We start from the raw sequence: 12,821 nt of genomic DNA, 5'->3' as shown, positions 1-12,821 counted from the left end.
AAGTGATAAAATAAGTTATGATGCTAAATGAACATTAGTGAGGGGGGGGACACCCACTCATACCTAATCAATAGAACTAGCCCTGCCCCAGGAAGAGTCTGAAATCTGCTGAAATCTGTCCTCAAAGACACCGAAATGATCCAGACAGGACAGCGGCTCTTTCTGCAGGAGTCATGCGCAGTAGAGTGCGAGGAGAGACAGGAGTTAAACGCCAAGGAAGATGCTCGTTTGATTGTGTTTTTAAAAGTTATTTTGTGCTCCATACACACACCTCTTCATGGAAAACACACAAAGAAATGCAGATGATGCAGCTTTTAAGTTAATGGCAAACACTGTTGAAAAAAGGAAACAGAGCTGTTGCATGTGAGCTCGGCATCAGTGAGTCGATGGTGAGATTTTGGCGACGGCAACATGACGAAACTGACTCAATGCAAAGACGACAAAAGCTTTCAGAGGCGATAAAAGCAGATGACCCAAACTTGATAATGTTCTTGAAGACGTGGACACCTGCAGCTTATATTCAGATGTGGCCTATATATTTTAAAATTTAGTTAAAATTTAGTTGATGCAGCTTATATTCAGGTGCACTCATTAGTCCAGAAAATACGGTAAGTTAGTATGTCTACATCAAAGACTGTATAATGAAGTGGACTAAGGGAGTGTGGCGTCAACCATAGCATAGGGCTCCAGTCAAATGAAGCTTACCGAGGCTTGCAGTTATGGGAATTAATTTACAGACAATAGCAAAATTAAAAAAACCCAGGATCATATAGAGCGGGTTAATACGAACATTTTAAGACCAAAATGAGCCCAACAGCAGCAGTTACAAAAAGAGTTTTTTTTTTTTTTCAATACAAAGTGAACTGGACCTAGATTCGATGGAGCCAGAAGCGCAAACATGCTCACTTCCTATTTGGAACATAGGCTAGAGGGTTAGCTATATCTATTTATATATACAGTCTATGGTCTACATCTATTATAGTGTAAAGTCAACCACAAAATACTAAATTCCTCTTCTCTAAAGGACACAGTGGGTCATACAAGCTCAATAACACCAAGCAATACATAAATACAAGCTATAACTAACAATTCTAATCAATGCACATTCTTCTTCTTTTTCAAATTACATTTTTTGAAACTTGTCTTGGATCTTGACTTCTAAAGATGTTTACAATATTCCTCACAGAGCAGAGGCAAAGGCGTGTTTGTGAACGGCGTGCTGTGAGTTAGCGCTGGCATGATTGGGCTGGGTGTCCTTGAATGGCTGGGTGGAGGATGGAGGACGATCATTTGAGCATCCACACACAGGTGAGGTGACACGGGGGGGAGGCTCCGGGCCGGTAATACCAGAGCTGCAGTGTAATGTGTTTGTAAGGGTGACAAGATATATAAATGGTAAATGCTCAATGGTCACATTTTTATATAGCGCTTTTCCACCTACAAGGCACTCAAAGCTCTTTACAACAAGGAACCACTCACCCGTTCAGCTCCTGTTAAAAAGCTGAAAGGTTAGAATGGTGTCTCCTCATCTTAAACATAACTAGAGTTGTTTTATTTGTGCATGGTTTATGAACACTTTTGGGCAAAACTAAATCAGGACTAAAACAGATCTAAACCAGAACTAAATCAGGACTAAAACAGGTCTAAACCAGGACTAAACCAGGACTAAACCAGGACTAAACAGGACTAAAACAGGACTGAAAACAGGACTGAAACAGAACTGAACCAGGACTAAACCAGGACTAATCTTGGACCGCCGCTGAGAGTACCCTGGATCCGTGTAACAGGGTGCCTGCAAGGCGCGATCAGGCATCAGCTGCGGTTAGTGCCATGGAGCGTGGAGTTCTGCGCCGGTCCTTTCGCCCGCGGTTACCTGACAGTCTACGCGGGCGTGTCTCTGACGTTTCATCGCTGTTTGGGCGAATTTGTATGAAGAAAACCCACCACCACTTCATCGCGCGTTACTGACATTTGTACCGAGTAAAATATGACTGTTTTTTCCCTGTAATGCCTTACATTACTGCGTTACAGCACAAAACAGTGCATTACAGTAATTCGTCACTTTTATAACGCGTTACTTCCAACACTGTTTATTAAAAACAAAACAAAAAAAAAACACTTCTGAATGATTTGGTAGTGGTCTCCAACCTTGTCTCCCTCAGAGAGCTACATCTACTGATATCACATTGCGGATGTTCTACATGTATGTGTATGTTTACCATGGTGACACATTTGACACAAGTTTATGTGTTTGATTTTAATGCTAACTTGTGACTGTAATGTTGTTTGAAAAGGACTTGTTTACTAGCCTGATTCTCAGCCATTTTCACTTAGTATAAACCGTCTGACGTCGCAATTTTAGAATTCGTTAACTCGATGGTAGGCGGGTACTTTTTATCATTTAACCAATCGCTGCTATTTGGTAGTCACGTAAGTAATGCGTCGCTAACAGGGCTAACTGGTATATTAAGCTTTTCCCAAATCCCGTAGGAAGAAAGGCAATAACGTCTTTCCCCTTGATGAAATTCACCAAACATTCTCTTTATTCCAGCTTCAAATCCTCGATCTTGGGAATCTCTTGGCTCGCAGGCTCTTTATTTTCCGTTGATCCCTCCGATTTGGCCTGAATACAGCGATCCCCCAAATATTAATAAACTCGCTAACCTCACTTTCCCTCCATTGACGAAACTCCGAGCCTGACGTGTAGGTGGGATGAATGCGCTTTGGCCGTTCAGACTGAAGTCGCATGTCAAAAGATCGGATATGTATCGGTTTTAGGACCACATATCGAAGTGGCCTGGGTCACATCTGAAAAAAATCGGATCTGTGTCGTTCAGACTGTCATTAAAAGATCAGATACAGGTCACATAGAGGCAAAAAAAAAATCTGCTTTGGGTCACTTCAGGCTGCAGTCTGAACGTAGCCTTAACCTACTTTAGCTATTTATAATATATAATATGTAATATGCAAAATTCCAAGATCCTTTAAGGAGCTACTTGAAAGTGGTTGGAAAGCTACTGCAGCTTCTGAGTTACAGGTTGCAGACCTCTGGGTTAAAGCAACAGTGTGTAACTTTTGGTGGAGGCACTTTATTACCTGCATGACTCCATTCATCATATGTGTGGATGAAAGGAGTAAGGATGAGTTTTATCATTTGTTTTTTTTTTTGTAGTGCAATAAAACATCTATAACGACTATAAATTCAATGAAAATATGAAGAATTTTAATAGATTTTGTTGGTTTTTGGCTAAAAAGTCACATGTTGGGGCTTTAATGTGAGAAATAAACCTTTTACACTTAGGTCTACTTTAGGCATGTAGATTGAAATTCTTCTTTTGCTTCTAAAATACTCAACACTACAACAGTGCAACCTGAATATTCACAAGTATCAATTAACAGAAAAACCTTGACATCCGTAATAATACCCTTTGAAACAGTAGTACAGGTGGAGCGGAGACAAAACTGAAATCCGCGTAGACCCGAGCACGTTCCAGCCCCGATGCAGCTGTGTGGTAGTTTGGTAGTCTGTGTGCAATCATGGCCATGCTGTTTCCTCATTACAGGGGCTCGTCTATCAGGACTGATGGTAATGATGATGAGAATAATAATGATTACATGACAAAACATGCTCCCACATACTCTCCACAAGGCAGAGCGTGTGCTTCAGACAGGCAAAGGTGCAAAAACAGCTGGTCCAACGTAAGGATGTACTCAGGGTAATGTGTTCAACTGTTTAAATAAATGTCTGTTGAAATGTTACACTGTTTGGCAGTCTGGAAATATGTAAATAAGATTAAAGGTGCACTGTGTAACTTTCTGATTGGTGGTCCATCACCTTCTTGTTCTTATGGAGATGTCATTGCTCTATCTGGAATGTTCCACAGTATGACATTAAACAGCTCTACTTTACATTTATTAAATTGCATTGTTTTACAGCACGAAAATATATACACGAAAAACAGGCTTTCTGACTATGAGCACAGGTCTGGTTTGGTCTCCATGATGGTAGAAACTGTGAAACATTTCAGACAAAGCAATAACATGTCCATGGAGACAGGAGATGGTGGACCCTCCATCAGGAAGGTTACACGAGGCACCTTTAACAGAGGTGGGTACTTACATTTACTTGAGTAACTTTTTAAAGAAATTGTACTTTTCACAACTTTTCTAGATGCATCCTTTTTCCTACATGAGTAATATTTTATTGAAGTAGCAGTACTCATCTAACTCACTAACTTAATCTGGTTTAGTCTCCATGAAGATAACAGGTTTAATGCCATACTGTGAAACATTCCTGGCAAAAACAATTCAGCTTGTAAGTCTGATGTCACACAGGACGTCTGGGTTCAACCAAACATTTGTTCAAAATGACAGAACCAGTGAACATTTTCATCATCACCTCCTTTTTAAGTGAGGTTTCAACTAGACCATGAAAACCCAGACAAATATTTAAAACTTATGTTCGGGTTCAGGTCGAACTCGGACACAAGCTGCACTTTAAATGTACCACTTTACGAGAGGTGAGTAGGCTTATAAAGTCCTCTCATTATTTTCTGTATATCCCTAGTTTGTATATTGCGTCTCTATGTCCGTTAGAGGCCACACAAACAAAATCCTTCGTGTGTCATTAGTAGGCCTGTGAGAATAGCGTGAGTTTAATTGTGTCGGGTTCAGTCAGTCTCGGGCACAAATATGTTAATGCCTATCGGGCTTGGGTCAGATTCGATTGCTGCACTGGTGGACGCGGGCCGGGCTCGGACAGAAAAATGTGGCCTGATCCACACTCTAGTTCCAACAGCTGTTCTAAAGGGTCTGAGCTCATTTAATTCAAAGCGAGTTGTCAGTGTGAGTGTGCTTCAAGGGTGGCACTATAAAGGATAAGGTCCAGGCATTCTGGGCAAAGAAGAAAGTTTATCAAGTCGAGGTGAGTTAGTGTTAGCAGCTAGGTAGCCTAAGTCATTTAGGGTTAAGTTAAAACAGTGTTAGGGTTTAGATATTTCTCTCTGTTGTGGACATAAATAGCAATGGGAAAACATTTGGAAAAATAGCTACGGCAGAGAATGGCAGTTTCTCCTCGCCATTTGTTGTGGTTTCTGATTGGTTCAAACAGCGGGGTACACAACACTGCAACTATTTTTACATGTATATCAGTCGGGCCAAATTCGGCACAGCTGCAGGTTGGACGTGGAAATAGAATTATGATTAAAATTATGACTTTCGAGCCCTATAACATCTCCATAGAGAAAAGCTTTTGTTGGACCCTCCAGTAGAAAAGTTACACAGTGCACCTTTAAGTTACTCTCACTTGATTAGTAGCTTTCCCAAATACATGTTTAGTCTCACTAGAGTAATTTGTTGGACTACTATTTTATACTTCTACTTAAATAGTATCATTACTTTTGCTCGAGTACACTTTTTGACTACTCTAATCTGCATGGTATTTGGAAATGTAAAAAAATATAAGGCTCAAGTTGGGCCCTTAAATCCTTTTTAATAACCCGGATAGTGTTTTGTCTCATGCATAGCAGCACTACTATTCAGCTCACAACAAAAAGAACTTGCGTCAGACAAAATAATAAGTAGACGTGCAGATTTAGTCACTAGGCAATTGTACCTTTTTCAAAACCGTAAGAACACAGGCCACACACAGCCTCTTTAAATCAACTGAGCACTACTATAACAATTGATTTACACCTCAAGGATTTATCTGGACTTCATTTCGGTGACATTGCAACTGGCCTTATTTTTTATTTGATTTTTCACTTTTCTGTTGACACTTGTTGGTGGCTCACAGGGTTGAAATTGTGTGTTTATTGACCCGTGAGAGGCTGGCGCTCAATAACTCACACCAGCGCTAGCAGGCTGGAGGGCAGATTAGATAGGGACATAACAAGGGACTTCTGCTGTAGTGGACATGTCTTACCCTATGTCCCCTCTTGGGATCTGGACAAAGAGACAGAGGGGGCAGAGGTGGTCAATATAATGATGTGATTGCGGGGTTCTTGTGTCTCTTGAGGATATACAGGGGATAGATAAAGAGACAGCAGATGGACTAGAAGTATACAGGGTAGGTGTTGACAAGCTGTAGTTGGAGTATCTGAGGATTTAGATACAAAGTCAGATAGGAGTTGGAGAGAGAGAGGAGAGAGGGGACAACAAAGGTGGAGAGTGCAGATATAAGCGATGAACTAATGTGGTAGTTCCAGAAGCAAATTTCCCATTTTTTCCCATAGCCTTTCCTAATAAATAACATGAAATACATTACACAAAACTGACTCTTGTGTAGTGTTGTAGTTACGACCGCACTAATCGAGACAAAGACCTGTCCAAAAACACAGGGTCCCAAGACAAAGACAAGACCGAGACCTCTAAGGTTCGAGACCGAGACAAAACCGAGACTTTTAAAGGCCGAGACGAGACTGAGACCATGGCCCATCAACACCAACGTTTGTCATTTTCTACATTTATTTGTATTTTACAGTTATTTTGGAACATATATATTATATCTCAATTTTATCACTTGTCGAGGGTTAGACCTCGAGACCGAGACCAAACCGAGTCCAAGCGCCTTCAAGACCGAGACCAAACCGAGTCCAAGTGCCTTCAAAACCGAGACAAGTCCGAGTACAAGTGCCTTCAAGACTGAGACAAGACCGAGTCCAAGAGCTTTCAAGACTGAGACCAAACCGAGTCCAAGCGCCTTCAAGACTGAGACAAGACCCAGTCCAAGAGCTTTCAAGACCGAAACAAGACCGAGTCCAAGAGCTTTCAAGACTGAGACCAAACCGAGTCCAAGCGCCTTCAAGACTGAGACAAGACCCAGTCCAAGAGCTTTCAAGACCGAAACAAGACCGAGTCCAAGAGCTTTCAAGACCGAAACAAGACCGAGTCAAAGAGCTTTCAAGACTGAGACCAAACCGAGTCCAAGAGCCTTCAAGACTGAGACCAAACCGAGTCCAAGCGCCTTCAAGACCGAAACAAGACCGAGTCCAAGAGCCTTCAAGACTGAGACAAGATCCAGTCCAAGTGCCTTCAAGACCAAGACAAGACCGAATCCAAGTGCCTTCAAAACTAAGACAAGACCGAGTCCAAGTGCCTTCAAGACCGAGACAAGACCGAGTCCAAACGCAGTCGAGTCCAAGACAAGACCAAAAAATGAAAAACATACCTGGGACTGTGTTTTGTATCATTCAAACATATTTGAGTAACCCTTTTAAATAATCTATCTACATCTCCAAAGCTCAAAATGCTCTGTAGTTTTCAAAGTACCTTTTACCTTGTGTTTCGTGGAGATCTAGGACTGAAATAATCCAAATTATTCTAGTGAAGGTGTATGGAGTTTAAAAACATAGTTGAGCCTAAATATGTAGGATTTGTGTGAATGAAACAAAACACAAGTCCAGGTCTGTTTTTGATGAGGAAACAACATTATAACATAGATCAGGAAATAGCACAATATGGGCTCTTTAAAAGTTTGAAAGCTTGCTCAGAGTCGATCATCTTTGTGGTAACTAACGACCACATGACTTGTTCAAACTTTATAAACCTTTATTAAAATCAAGTTACTAAAACATTTTAAATGCCACACATTATTACACATTGCATATTAGTTACCATATAGGTTAACCTCTGCAATGCCTTTCAACTCTTAATACTAAAATTGGAGGTAATTTTTTGCAAAACATATGTTATTGAATAAATTGCAACATATATACATTTTATTTAAATACTGAACTGTAAACCCGAATAAGTTACTAGAACTCAAAAGTCATATATTTGCTGTTAAAGTAACTCAGTTATTGTCATTTATTTATTGTTATGACTTAAAAATTAAAATAAAGTAAAAATAATTATATAGAATAATACAATAAAATACATATAGTCCCATGTGTATTTCAGACTGTTTTGCCTTGGTCAGACAATTATGTTATGTGATTGCAGTTTATTTGTTATGATAGATTTTAGTACTTATTCGGTGAAGTGCTTTGAAATTGTATTGTATTTTAGCATGTACTGTATAAATTAGGGATGATTTAAAAATAAACTTATTTGAAACAATAGAAATAACAGGATTTTACTTAATTCTACTAAGTTGAACCTCAAGTATGTTTTTGAGTTACGCTTATTAAATGCCATTTTTACGGAGACAAGCACGTGCTGCACCCCACCCAAAAAGTTACTTAGGACACCTTTAACATTTTAAGATTTACTCAAATTTGTAAAGACGGTTTGGAATTTCCAGACATTGCTCCTTTTGCTGAGTAATCCCTCAGTCGTCCAGGTAGAATCCAGAGCAAAAGAAAAATTCACTGTCAGCTGGATAAAAGTTTGAGTGTAGTTAGCTCCTCCATTCAGACAAATATAAGGCAGTGTCCACCAGTACTCTGACTAGAACCTAAGAAGCAGCTTGGATGTACTTTTACTACAGTAGAGAACAGCTTCTGGCTAATATACACCTTGTAATGTCCTAATGCATGAGATTAAAATAAGACAATAATTAACAATAGTCCAAGCCTTGGGCAAAAGAGTTAAAAATGATGCTCAGTCTTTATAATAATCAGTCATTATTAGTCCCATCGGAGTGTGCATTAAGTTCAGAGCCATTACAGTCGTATAAGATAAGAGAATCATCAAAACAGCACATTTACAATATAATTACACAATTCACTCTGTTTTAGTGCGTGTCATTTCATCGCACTAATTGTACAAGATTAAGCCATATTACAGACAAGTACAATATAGTAGTAAGAGAGACTATGTGATTAAAAATGCGAGAAAATGAAGTCGGAAATAATTTTATTAATTGGTTTTAGTGGAGAGGTTTCGCATAATAAAAGTCATATTCTTATTGTTTTTTTGTTTTGTTTTTTTTTTGTCTGAAGTGATTTTTAATATTGTAAGATTTATTTTGATACCAAAGACAGACATTTTGAGCTAAATGACTTTTTTAGTCTATGTAGTATCAGTGTCTAGAAACTAAAAGTGCACTATGTAACTGTGTCTATGGAGATGTTCCTCAGTATGGCATTATCTACCTATGTTATACCTGCAGTCCATGTCTAATCAAAAAGTGAAATTATAAACTTCAATGAATATGTACAAAAACAAAAGGCACACATTTTAGTAAAATCTGTTCTATGTTTTAGTGAAATGAGTACCGTATTTTTTGGACTATAAGTCGCACTTTTTTTCATGGTTTGGGTGGTCCTGTGCCTTATACTCTGGTGTGACTTTTTATTAACATTTTCACACATTGAAGCCACGAGAGACTCTAGGCTTGTGTGTCAGTATCTGCTGCTCATATTACTCCTGTACCACTGTCATTTCGCTCTACTGCGTATGTCTCCTGTAGAAAGCTGTCTTGCTGCAAGTAGTAAAATATTCAGCCAAAAATGGTAATCGAGCAGCAGAAAGAAAGTTTGGAGTGAATCAGAAACGTGTGAGGGACTGGCGGAAAAGCAGAGATGGAGAACACAACTTCACAGTAACCGTGAGCTTCCACCATGCAACTTTCCTGGAAGTCACTGGATGGATCAACAAAGCCTGAACTTCAGTGACAACCTAAACCATCCTGTCAGGATTCAGAAAGACCGGAATAATTCTAACTGGAACTGATGTTGAGTCTGACGACAGCTACACAGAAGAGGAAGCAGCGCTCTGTTTACCTCCGGAGGTCGTGGTGTTGCTTAGAAGTGACACTGAGGATTTAGTGATTTGGAGTGAGATGGAGAGTTTGGTAAACTTGTTCTGTTCTGTTGTTTATGCTCTAGTTATCTGAAGAACTGTTCATATGTGACGTTAACAGTCTGTTGTTCTCTGTACTACTGTTATTACTATAACTTGCCTTTCAAGATGAAATGTTGGTTCCTGGTCTTGGATTTTATAAAATAAATTCCCCCCAAAAAGTGCAACTTATATATGTTTTTTTTTTCCACGAAATGAAACCGGCTGACGAATCAGGTTAGTAATAGAATGTAATAGGAAAAAAAAAATGCCAGAGAGACAAGCCCATCAGAAAAGTTACTTAGGACATCTTTAACATTTTTTTTTCTCTTCATTATGCATTTTTTTGGCTGGTGTGACTTATACTCTGGAGCGACTTAGTCAAAAAAATACAATAGTCAAACCTGTCATAAACTTTTTAAAGATAGATTCATCCTCATTCAAATGTATTGCAGTGTATTAATATAGTATTTTTTCATTCATTTATTTGAATAGATGATCTGTTTGGCATGTGCTGTGTACTTCCTGAGTCTCTTCTTGATGTTCTCTCTTGACAAAAAGCCGGAGACTTGGTGTTGACATTTCTGAGTGGCTCTATAGTGTTGAGGTGGATTGGGTTAGGTTAACAGCAGCCCTGCCGAGAATCATTGAACGAGGCTTTTAGTGGAGCTCCATAATACACTGTGTGAAGGACAGGTGTATTTTAGGAGCAGGACATTTGACAGACTTCACCACAACTTCAATACTGCAAAAGTACTCAGAGAATGTCGGGCAGATTTTAGAATGTTATGTCATACTCCCAGACTCCCAGTTTCTGTCATGGAATATTCAAAAGGTAAATGCACAAATGTTGAACCTGATCATTTCTGTTAGTGACTAAAGACCCTATTGTTCTTTTACAAACAGTTTTAAAGCCGTAGTATGTACCTTTGTAGCCCCCTCTGTAGCAATCAATAAATAAATAAATACATAATAATAAAATGTGCTTTTTTTGTTAAAGGTACACTGTATAATTCTTTGGTTTGGGGTCCGTCACCTGCTTGTTTCTATTCATATGCCATTTCTCCACCTGGAATGTTCCACAGTATGACATTAAACAGCTCTACCTTACATTTATTCAATTTTAGGTGGTTATATAGCTCAAAAATAACCAGAAAAACAGGCCTTCTGACTGTGAACAGGGCTGCCTCTCCACAGATCTGACCTGTAACTTGGTCTTATTTGGTCTCCACGAAAATAGAACGGTTTAATACCCTACTGCAGAACATTCCAGATAACACAATAACATCTCTTTGGTTACACTGCGCACCTTTAAACAACAAAATATGGATTCTCACATGCGCCTATGCCGCACCCTGCGAACGCCACGCCCAAAGATGTCACACCCTGCCCTAACCCTAATAACCCTAAACTTAAACCTAACCCTAGTCGTAATCCTAACCCTAACTCTTAACCTAACCCCCTGACATTTTTCACATTTTTTGCATGTGGTTATTTAAAAAAAAATAAAAATCAAGATGGCGGACTTCCGTTTTGTAATGGGGCATGATCACAATATACATTTTTCTTTTTATTGCCATGATGCATCTGGCTACCAAATTTGGTTTGGCTACGCCAATATTTGTGTAAGGACGCCCCATTGGCAAGGACAGAATTTTGGCTTGTTGCCATGGCAACACAATGTAAATGGGGTGTGGGTCTCATTAAGTTTTTTAATCGAGACCATGTCACAAATGTGGGTACCAAATTTTGTGTATCTATGACAAATAAAACCTTATTTTTCCATACAAATTTTGTAGGAGGCACTATTGCACCATTTTTTGTATTTTCTTACATCAGTAAGTGTATAATAATATTTTTTCCTCGTCTTGACATGATCAACTTCTATGTCAAATTTCATGATTGTACGTGCACATTTTTTTTTGTGTCATTTGTATTCATTAGGGCATTTTTGAGTTGTTTGGGGGCGCTGACGAGCCATTTTATTTATGTTTGAAAAATGGAAATAGCCAAAAGTTAGACAAGCTCGAGTTTTAACAGTTTCAGGACTTTTCGTCACTGTTCACTGGGGGAAAAATGGGTGAGTTGGTTAGGAGAAAAATAACAAGAAGAAAGATAGAAGAAAGAATAATATTCTGATGTGAGAACAATGTTCCGTTTTTTTTTTTGGCCGAAAAAAAATATACATTTTCGGAAAGCTCTGATGCATTGCCACATCATGGTGAGGGTCCCTGGTCACTATGGGTGAGTCACATGTCATTTCACTTCCTGCTCACTCGGAAAATCACTTTGCGATACTAATAGGCCCTTCCCCAACCTCTGGCGCTCGGGCCTAAAAACAACACTGGAAAAAATCAGAAGTTGTGCAAAGCTTTTCTCGGGCTCTTGTAACTTTCAAAAGTTAAAGTGATAGTCTGCAACTTTTCTGCAGATGTTTATTACATGGAAATAGAAAGTAAAAAAACAAAACAAACATACTTTGAAACAACCTCCATGGAGATATTTCTATGCCATACAGTGGAATATTATAGCCAAAAGAACACCACAATTTCCATGGAAACACACAAGCGAACTAAGAGTAAAAACTGTTTTTCAGTGCAATAAAAACACTCATAACTATATATATATATATATATATATATATATATATATTTGGTTCATATGTAATGTGTATGTGTTCTGTAATTTTTTTATCTATCAAAATTGAACAAGATTTTAATATAGTTTTAAAAAATTATGCAAATATTCAAGATAATATTTTGGATTTGAAAAAGAAAAGAACTTCAAAACATAGGCACAGAAATGACAAAACTGAAGCCGACTCCAGTAAAAGTGTTAAATATTTGTGGATTATGTTATGAATATTTCTTTCAAAAACATAAAAAGTGTGAATTACAGACCCAGGGCTTTTGTAGACTCTGTGATTTTCCATGGGTTTCAGAATGATGATAAATTACGACATGGCAATGAGCTGTTCAAAACAAAATATTATATCTTCTATATGTTCCCTAAGTCCTGAAGCTGAAAACATAAATAAATGGAGAATGTTCACCAGACAGAAATCATTTTATAGCATTGGAAAAGTACTGCAATCATCT

The sequence above is a fragment of the Boleophthalmus pectinirostris genome, unplaced genomic scaffold (genome assembly GCF_026225935.1).
Source record: "Boleophthalmus pectinirostris isolate CB_2022bp ecotype Guang Dong unplaced genomic scaffold, ASM2622593v1 HiC_scaffold_22, whole genome shotgun sequence".
NCBI lineage: Eukaryota > Metazoa > Chordata > Actinopteri > Gobiiformes > Gobiidae > Boleophthalmus > Boleophthalmus pectinirostris.
This window is presented reverse-complemented; position numbering follows the sequence as displayed.